At 39.9% G+C, this 10,000-nt stretch overlaps 1 pseudogene; it reads right to left on the bottom strand.

Moving 5' to 3' along the window:
- Window positions 1–3,681, bottom strand: part of LOC137988537 (uncharacterized) — a 5,344-nt pseudogene extending 1,663 nt beyond the window's left edge.
- Between the last annotated feature and the right edge of the window lie 6,319 nt (window positions 3,682–10,000).

The raw sequence follows: 10,000 nt of genomic DNA, 5'->3' as shown, positions 1-10,000 counted from the left end.
AAATCCTCCATAAGTGCTGTTATGTCAATAGCCTTCGTTTTCCTAAAAGATACCTTCTTTCTCGACAGCTGAGGTACCGAAATATTTATAGTGAAAAGTGCTAAACAGTGGTCAGAAAAAATAGGTACCAGGTCGGACATCTTGTAAAAGATCAGAATTCAAAGTCCTGGATATCAGCAAATCCAAAGTGTTCCCAGAGGTATGAGTAGGAAACTCAATATGCTGGTGTAAGCCCATCGATGACAGTAGGTCTAAAAAAATTGAGCTGCGTCATTGTCAGTCATGATATTAACATGGATATTAAAATCACCAGCCAACACAAGAAGCGCAGCTGTCATTACAACCGATTCTAGTAACTCGGCGGATTGAATATATAAACGAGGAAGCTCCTCTTGGTCCAACCACCTCGGGGTTCCGCAAAGGACATTCCACTACCAGTGTTCTATTAGGAATTCGCGACGCCCTGATACGAGCGTCAAACAGAGGGGAGGTGACATTAATGGTCTGTGCAGACTACAGCAAAGCATTCGACACCGTCCAATTCAAATCTGTCCTTACCAAGATGCACAACCTCGGTTTCTCTAAGGAATTTTTACTATGGAAGGTTGACTACCTTACTGATCGAAGGCAGATGGTGCAAATAGATGACAGAAAGTCGGACATGGCTACAGTTGAATTTGGTGTCCCGCAAGGTTCCATTCTTGGACCAGTTATTTTTAATCTATACGTCGCTGATCTTCAGAAGGAATTTACAGTGTGATTGTTATCAGTACGCTGACGATACGACTTTCTATATCCACTCGAAGCCCGGCGACTTGGACTCCTCAGCAGCTCAAATAAATAAACCCATCGCAAGTCTGAAGAACTATTCTAATAACTGTAATCTGGCCTTGAACCCAACCAAAACAAACTGGATGCTTATCTCCACACCTCAGATGGCACGCTATCATAGTTTAGAAGAACGGGATCTTCCTATATTCTCAAGCTCGCTCATAAATCATTATACGACAAAAATAGCTTTCCTGAGTATCTAAAACTGAGTCTGCATCAAGTAACTGCTTATAATTTAAGATCATCAACAGCACCCGTATTCTCCATTCCTAAAGAATCAGGAACCTTCCAGCACTCGGTGGCAACGCTGTTTAATAGACTACCGATAGTAATAAGAAACATTTCAGATCATGATGTTTTTGCCGCAGTGCTAAGAAACATTTGTTTGCTAAGTATCAGTCTTGAATTCAGGTAATCATTATTGTATATTTTAATACTTATTGATAAGTTACATTTGTTAATTTACCATTGTTATTATACTTTTAATAATATTATAGTTTTCTTAGTGTAGTATTTTTACAGAAGAAGAGCCTCTTAATTGTTGGATTCTGTAGTAAACCATTATCTATCTATCTATCTATCTATCTATCTATCTATCTATCTATCTATCTATCTATCTATCTATCTATCTTATATAACCCTTTAACTCCCAGTGGCCACTTATAGATTTTACTCTGTCTAACGAAAAGGCGATTTTACTCGTCAATAGGGGTCCCCTCGGGTCTTAAAAGAACAAGGTCTTGCTTTTGTGAAGTTTAGGGTCCCAGTTTCGTGCATTTTTTGTGTCGGTTTTGTAGTGGTTTTCAGTCTCGGTTTCAATTGTTATTTTGGTCCTTATTTCGTTTGCATTTTGTTCAGTTTCAGGGAAGCTCACAGCTGAAGCCTTATTCTTGGTATGTATTTGTTATTTGTTACAGCACGGTGACATGGGCGATATGGCAGAGGCGATCATGACCAAGTCCTTTATAAATCCCCGTGCAAGGAGGTTCTTCAAAGAGAAAGAAGAGGTTTGGCACATTACCGTTTTATGTGCTTAGTCTTTGTATGTTAGGATGGGCTGGTGATAAAAATGTGGATTAACCACGCTGCGTTTCTTTTTGTTCTCTGAAACAGCGGGGCGAAAGTCCCGTCGTTAAAACAGCACAAACTTACAAAGGCTGGGTGCATGACCTTTTCTTTCCTTTTTTTAAAGCCGAAGAGAAAAGCGAAATTTGGTGCTTTGTTACATTAACATCATGGAACGAGTCTTCTGTCGTGAACAGAAAGTCTCGATTTGCCAATTGTCTCGTCTACTTTACCTTCAAGCCACTGATTCAGATTTATTTGGTGTGGTGGAGGTTATTACTTTTGTGGAGGAGAATTTTTCAGTAGCAGTACAGTAAGGCAGGAGCCCGTGACAAGGAGCGAACAACAGCCCTTTATCTTCCTGTCAAGCGTTTTCACAGACCGATATATTCTTAAAATGAATTTCCCGCGAATGAGACTCCCGCAGGAGCCCGATGACCAATCAGAAGAAACTACCTTGACGCCATTTGCGTCACGGAATCAGAACTGCGGGAAAGGTAGTCTTAAAATAGATCGGTCGGTAAAAATGCCGTGACATAGGCTTAGAATGGGAGTTGTTCGCTCCAAGTCATGGGCTTGTGAGCAGAGCTCCCACGAGCGCTCCTTTGCTTTGAAACGGTTTCAAAGCAAAGGAGCACTCGGGTTTTTACGAGTATTCCCATGTCACCATCGAGAAACATCCTTTCAAGGATGGTTATAAATTCCACTCCATGTTTCTCTCTGTTGTGTTTGATTAGATGCTGAATAGGTCATTTGAACTGTACTTGAAGACGTATGGTGAGAAGCACATGTTAATGTTGAGGCTTTAGCTAAACATTGGAATTCTCAACGAAGATAACAGAGATCTACAAAAAGCCTACGATTACTTTGTCAAGTGGCATGAAACTTGTCTTGAGGTGAGGAATGATTTTCGATCATATTATTTTTAAGAGATGAGGTGTGGCGAAAACGTCATACCACGAATTCACTAATGAAAGCAAGAAAGTGGAGTATGACTGCCTGTTTTTTTATCTTCATCTGTATTGGGTAGGATGGAAGGGAAAATAACAGATTTATGCTAGGAACAATGCCATATTAGTATTCTTGTTATAATATGCTGTTCTCTTAAGTAAGTAAGTAAGTAAGTAAGTAAGTAAGAACCTTTATTTGACTTCGAATTACAGATAGCAACCAATTATTATTATTATTATTATTATTATTATTATTATTATTATTATCATTATTATTATTATTATTTTTATTATTATTTTTTTTTAATCCCAACTGGCCGGAGGAAAACCAGTTGGCTATTTACAAGTTGAACCAGGGAATACCAAGAACAAATTCAACAAGTCGTCAGAACGAGTCTCGAACCTGGGAACTCCGGATCTCAAGGCATGCGTAATAACCACTTCTCCGCATTGCCTCCTCCTGTTAAATGATTAACTAAGGGACGGACCATTAGAAAAGTGATAGGGGAGTGGGGGATTTTCAGCTGGTACTAATTTTTTTTTCGCGCACTGCTTGTGCAGGAATTTTTTTTCCGGGTGAAACCCCCTGCACGAATTTATTTTTAGACAAATATTGCTTTTTTTTTAACATTAAAAAATTGATTCATTATCTATGTTTTTGTGATTTATAAATTATTCTACTCTCACAACAGATCAAAGGATACAGGCCACTTTTTAATGCAAAATCTTTTCGAAAATGTACACACAGTGAGAGAGGAGGAAGCCACTTGGAGTGAACGGCTTCCCTGTACATCTTTGCAGCCCCTGCTCTCTGGAATTCCTCTCCACAGCCCATCATAATGATGCCATACTCCATTCACCAACACCCTCTGTAAAGTTTTAACACTACTACTTCATGTAAATGCTCTTTTTCATTTTACTATAGAATCATTATGCAAGGCGATAAGACCCATCCTCTAATTTTTATTGTGGGCACAAATAATTTTATAGAATATTTACAAAGATACCAAATTCTAATATTTATTTACTTATTACAAATTTTATTTTGAGTGAATGTGAGAATGATATATACACATGAGAAACAAAGAGAGGCAAAGCTCTTCACCTTAAATCAAGCTATCGGCAACTGATGAGATCCACATGATAGGATCGAGACCGCGGTCTTGCCTGACCAAATGATATGTCAGAGAACTTCCATCTAGAGTCGGGTTATCTTAATGCCTCGACAAAGAAGCGACCTAAAGACATCGACATCAAATATCAAAAGAGCATCGACGAGAACGAATTAACTCCAGAGGTTCAAGGAGGACAGCTACTGACCATGGCCACAAATCAAAACACGAGGAAGAAGTCAGAAGAACGAGTGAAAGAATAAAAACAAAAAAAAACAACGCCCCCAAAGAGCATAACGATCTGCTAAGAAACGCAGAAAAAAGGCATACAAAGCCTATAAGAGGCCAGCTACCTCACTGATACAGGGCACAATGTAACAGGTGTTCAAAAACAAAATGAACCCGGGCCCGGGTCAAACATTAAAAAACCAGAAGATCACTCGCTTCTACCGCCGATGAATATATCGGACGAGCCTAGAATTAAATTGGCGAAAATTTTACTGCTGAGAAAATCAACACCAAGAAACTACTTTCGAGACCAACTATTTTCTTGGAAGAAAACGTATCATACAGCAGTATAGAGATTCAAATGTAAGCCTCATTGGGCAAAAACCATTGCTAAATGAATACTACAGGAACCGCCTAAAAGAGGCGTCCATTCAAATATGTACTCAAGAGAGCAAAATTATGACAAAGGCAACAGAAACCAGACCACGTACAAGGGAGTCGTGTAGGCCTGTCAACCCTTTTTAACACTTTCAAAGTTTGCCCTTTGATTGACAGGTACGTATTGAAATTCCCAAGTTCGAAGCGAACTTATAAAATTTACAACGAACTTCGCAAATCGCCTGTCAAAAGTTTTGTGAAATGCACTGTAAATAAAAGTCACAATTGGACCTTCCTTCTGCATGAATTTTTTTTCTTTACCTTCTTCTTTGTGTGAATTTTTTTCTTGGCATTTTCCCTTGCATGAATTTTTTTTTGGTTTTTTCCCCATTCCCCCCCCCCCCCCCCCCCATCACTTTTCTAATGGTCGGTCCCTAACTAGCCAATGTACTATTCTCAATGGCATCTTCAAATGATCACTTGGCACTAAGTAAGTCTAATTGAAGAAGGGGGTTTTTCAAAATCGTATCTCCAACTGACTTTAGCCTTAAATTCATCCAAAGATAAATCTTTAGGAGCTAACTTTTTTATGACAAGTAATATTTAGCAAACAAAAGAGTAAAGTCGAGCTTTTTGACAATTGCCAATGAGCTTTGATTTTTTCTTTCATTATTAAGACCAAAGATTAATTCACTTGAGGATGGCGTAAAGGAGGTGGCATTTTCAACATTGAACCATTTGATTACTTTTTTGGTGATATTTCCTTCCCGGAAATAGCTACTCCCTCCTATCCCCCAGACGTTCTTGCAGAATTTGATGGCGAATCTCGTGGTACCATTGGTTTCTCTCTAAAACGTCAGAGGAAGGCCCTGTATTCGTAAGAGAAGGGAGTTTTTTTGGCGATATCTCCCCCCCGGAAATAGCTATTCCCCCCTAACCCCCAGAAGAGCGGAATTCCCTAGATCAGTTGCATGGGAGGACTTGCACCAGGCCCAAACCCACTTTAGGCTGCCGCGCATTGATGCAAACCTTGGAACCCTACAAAGAGGCCTCTCACCGATCCTGACAAAACGTTCTGGTGAACGGCCATATATTACGCTCGACGCAGACGTTCCTTTCATTGTGGTAACACAAAATTGATCAAAGGCTGTTGATAAGCAATTTATAGCGCATGCACAAATCGGTTTTGATCGGACACAATTTAACAATGGTTGACTGACATATTTAAAGTATCTTTATTTAAAAAAAAAGCACCGACTGGTGGCGTCACGTAAAGCCGATCATTAAAGGGAGTACAGACACATTGCATTCATCATCATGCAATCGATTCAAAAAAGTATGCGGCCTTGAATCGAGACTTTAAGTCATCCGATTTATTGTAATACATGTCAAGAGCAGTCAGGCTTAAAAACGCTTTTATTTTGTGCGAGGTATTACAACACGTTTCTTGCGTTTTCTTTTGTACGGAACTCTCGAATTTCAGAATTGAATTACTTCCAGACGAGTGGTGAATTTTCGAGTTTCTAACGATACGCGAGGATCTCTTGTCTCCTCTGGAAAGTCACATGGCTATGAACTTTGTATAGCAATCTGTATACATGTTGAATATCTGTTGGCATAATGTTTAACGTTCCTGCAGCAAACACATACAGATCCTATACCAAATCAGGGGAACGGCAGTTCAAAGGAAGTAATTTTAAAGGGATAGGATAGCCAAGATTGAGGAAAGCATTTGCCCTTGTCTAGAAAGATCACTTCGCATACCAGTGAACAAATTTGTTCGCTGTTTTATCCCTAACCATGCACAAACCACGCTATTTTTCTAAAAAAAAACAAATCAATAGTTTCGATTAATTTATTCAAAATTCAGTTGAGAACCGAGGACAACAGTGCATGGTAAGTCACGGTCAAGTTAACATGAAGTGCGACAGTACTGTTCTCTCTCCGGGTTTCATAAGCAGTTCATCTATATGAACTGTGTTTACACAAACAAACAAACAAACAAACAAACAAAAACAAAACCTTAATTTTTTTCCGGCAATTAAGAAAAGCAACTACAACAACGATAATAACATTTCTGTATTAATATAAAAGGCATTGGAAAATAATAATAATAACCACGATAATCTAGAATAATGAAACATTTCAGCGGGTTAACAGATGAGATTTTCCAATAATCTTTATTCTACAGGCTTATTTCTTGAGGTGCCTGGAGTTTCAAAACTTTGGAGAGGATTGAAGTAACAGGTAAGAAAGGTAGAATGTCTGTATGTGATACATATGATTCAAGTCACCCCATGCAAAACTTGGACAGGAAGAAAGTACAATACAAGGGAGCTAATGGCGCCATTTTTTCTCTCCCTGTACACTCTGACTGCTGATCGTTTATTTATTTGGGTAAAGTAAACTGGTAATGAGGAATGGACGCTTTTATAGCCAATTTTAGAAAACATAGATGTTTTGTAAGTCTTACAAGTAAGTCAAATCTCGTTGTTTTGTAAGTCATTACTTAGAGACCACGACCAAACAAAACATCCGTCCTTAAACGAAGGCGACGGAAAGATAAAGCCGAATGTCAACCTTCCAGATTCAACAGAAGTCTAGTAACAAAATCTCATTGCTCTTTAGTTTGTTTAGTTACATGCATCTTTTGCTTTCAAAAACACGGCGGACTACTCTATCTCTCTCCGCGAAGTCAATGACGGCAAAACTGCTTCCCGCGAGAAGAGGGAAACTCGGGCGAGGTGTTTTCTTGTAAAGTCCATGTGTCATAGTCACTTGAGTGAAATGAAACAAACGATAAAAACAAAGAATGCGACGGAAAATGCCGCAAGCACTGTATGTCCCCATTAACTTATCTCCAATTGATTATGGAGTCATTGATTTTTTTATGATGTTAACGACCTGTCATAAAGTTTGAGTTAGTTTAGAGTTTAGACGGTACAATTACTTTGGCGCTCGCCATTGCAACAATTCGCATGTGAAAACGTCCTGGTGACTCGGACGTGAACACGTGTTACAAATTTGACAGTCAGCTTTTCATTTTCTAACGAACCAAGCTCTGATTGGCAGTGACTTGGACAGATGATTACAAAATGTCATCTTTCAATGCGTCTCTCATCTCAGTTCATGTGAACTACAAATGAGTCAACAGAGGTCAAGTACAAAACACGGCAATGGTAGATTATGTCAGTACATGACAATGACAGAAGACCTGTTTCGAACCATCTTGACAGACAAATTACATGTATTCGTGAAGGGTTGACTGATGTTCACGACATTATAAAGGCAGAAATCTCGATTCACGCACTACAACTTTAAAGGATCACGCGTCACGGTTAATATATTATTCACGAATCACAGCTCTATTTCTTCAGTTTTCCCGATTCACTGTTTTTTTGGGCATCAACTCACGGATCACGTGAACCCCCTTCCAGACCGGTCGTGGACGGCGGTTGGATGAAAGTGAGTTTCGACCCATGGCAGAGGTCTCTTTCCCATACTCGTCAGCCCAGTGAATGCAAAGGAAAAGAGACATCTGCTAGCATGGAACAACTGAACCTTGCATGATTTTGCTTTTGCTCATACAGACCCGTAGCCCACAAGGGCTATGGGTCAATAGCCCGTACTCATCGGGTCCTGTCTGACCTTGTAGCTCAGTCGGTAGAGCAGCGGTGATCTAACCCGAAGGTCGTGGGTTCAATTCCCACCCTGGTCAGACTTTTTCTCTGTCCTTGTGTGGGCTTAATTCCATTAGTAGGGCTAACGCTCACATGGTTTGCATGGGGTAGAAAATAGCACTTCAAGTTATCTTCCAACAGTTAATTTGGAAGGTAATGACCTTGACAACAGCGCAAACAGAGCGGTTAAAGACACCTTGTCAGGTGTGGATAATTGACATTTTTGGTGTGATGGTTCCTGATTTTCATTCTGCTTACTAAACCATCTGTCAAGACAATGACAAGTACCAGATTATCTTTTTTTTTTTTTTTGAGCTCACCAGAGCCGGAATGTTTCTTTTGCCTGTTGTTTACAGTTTGATGCCAAGCCTTTGTTACCTTGATTGTTTTACACATAGATGATCTCAACCATGATGCAAAATCTTTCAGAATGTGGGCACGTTATTGTCTTTCAGTCTTTCTTTTCATGTTGCTGTTGTGATGGTTTCATCATCATCATCTCTTTCTTTACGGTCGGAGTTTAGAGTAGCTACATGTAATATCTCCGAAAATTTACTCTACCAGCCATGATATTCTTCAAAGGACAGACCACGACACCGGTAAGTCCATGCCCTACTCTTCGCGAATAGTGTGTGGATTCTTTTTTGTCCCAGAGGGTTGTGTAGAAGAGTTCTGAGACAGGGCCTACGGTTTGTCGTCCTAGAAAGTATAACCATTTGCAGATGTCATTACAATGGTAGCGCTTTCTCCTCAGTTACTCTAATAACCGAGTGTTGGTCTGGCGGTGGTTCGAGCCCTCACGCGTGGAAGTCCGATACTCAACCAACTGAGCCATTAGAGTTAACTATTAGAGTGTAATGTGAGCGTTAGCCCTACTGATGGAAATGGGCCCACATAAGGACAGAGAAAAACTCTGGCCAGGGTGGGAATTGTTCACTTTCTTGCAACTGAGCCACTAGCCTGCGTAGCAAGCGTTTCCGTGGGGGGATATGGAAGACTTTTAATGTGTTGGCCACGCGAAAAGTGGGGCGAGACAAGAAGGAAACGCTTGCAGACAGTCAACACTCATGGTCATCCATCAAAATGACATTGGACATTTCGTAACAATTACACGACCCAGTATCCCATCTTAATATGATAAGGTTACCTCTGTAAAAAGAATGAAAACATGCAGAATTGGAGCTTTAGTTCAACAAGAAATAGCGTTTCTAAGCTAAGCCGCGCTGATCTACGGTATTTAGGTCTAAAAACCCCTTTGAAGACGGTTAGCTTTCAATTGTTTTGCTGGGTACCACTATGTCAATACTCTAGAAAATTCGACTTTCCGGGAGCTTGTCTTGTTACTCCAGTGGATATCGGAAACTGCAAGGAGAAGCAAGCCATCGATCCGGGTGCAACTCTTTGCCTCGCCTATTGTGAATCTTCTCTGCTTGTTTAAAATGTTTGTTTCGTTGAAGTAGATTTGAGGTCTAAAGTAGATTGTACGTCGTGTAAATTGAATAAAAGGTAAAAGTCAGTTTGAGGGATGGCCATGAGTGTTGACTGCAGACAAACCCCTGCATTTTGAAAACCGCATGTCATAAATTGACCAAGAAAATGTTTGGTCTTTCATAGCGAAACTGAACTTTGGGCAAGAGAATCTAAAGCAATTTGACAAGGTAAATAACGATAATGTTGACCAATATTAGTAATAGATACTCTTCCTGAAGGCGGCTTCCAAGTCCAACTATGGAAATGTTCTCGTAAAAATTTCCCG

This window comes from Montipora foliosa, unplaced genomic scaffold (genome assembly GCF_036669935.1).
Source record: "Montipora foliosa isolate CH-2021 unplaced genomic scaffold, ASM3666993v2 scaffold_420, whole genome shotgun sequence".
NCBI classification, from domain to species: domain Eukaryota; kingdom Metazoa; phylum Cnidaria; class Anthozoa; order Scleractinia; family Acroporidae; genus Montipora; species Montipora foliosa.
Note: the sequence above shows the minus strand (reverse complement) of the source record. Positions and strands in the feature narration are given on the sequence as shown.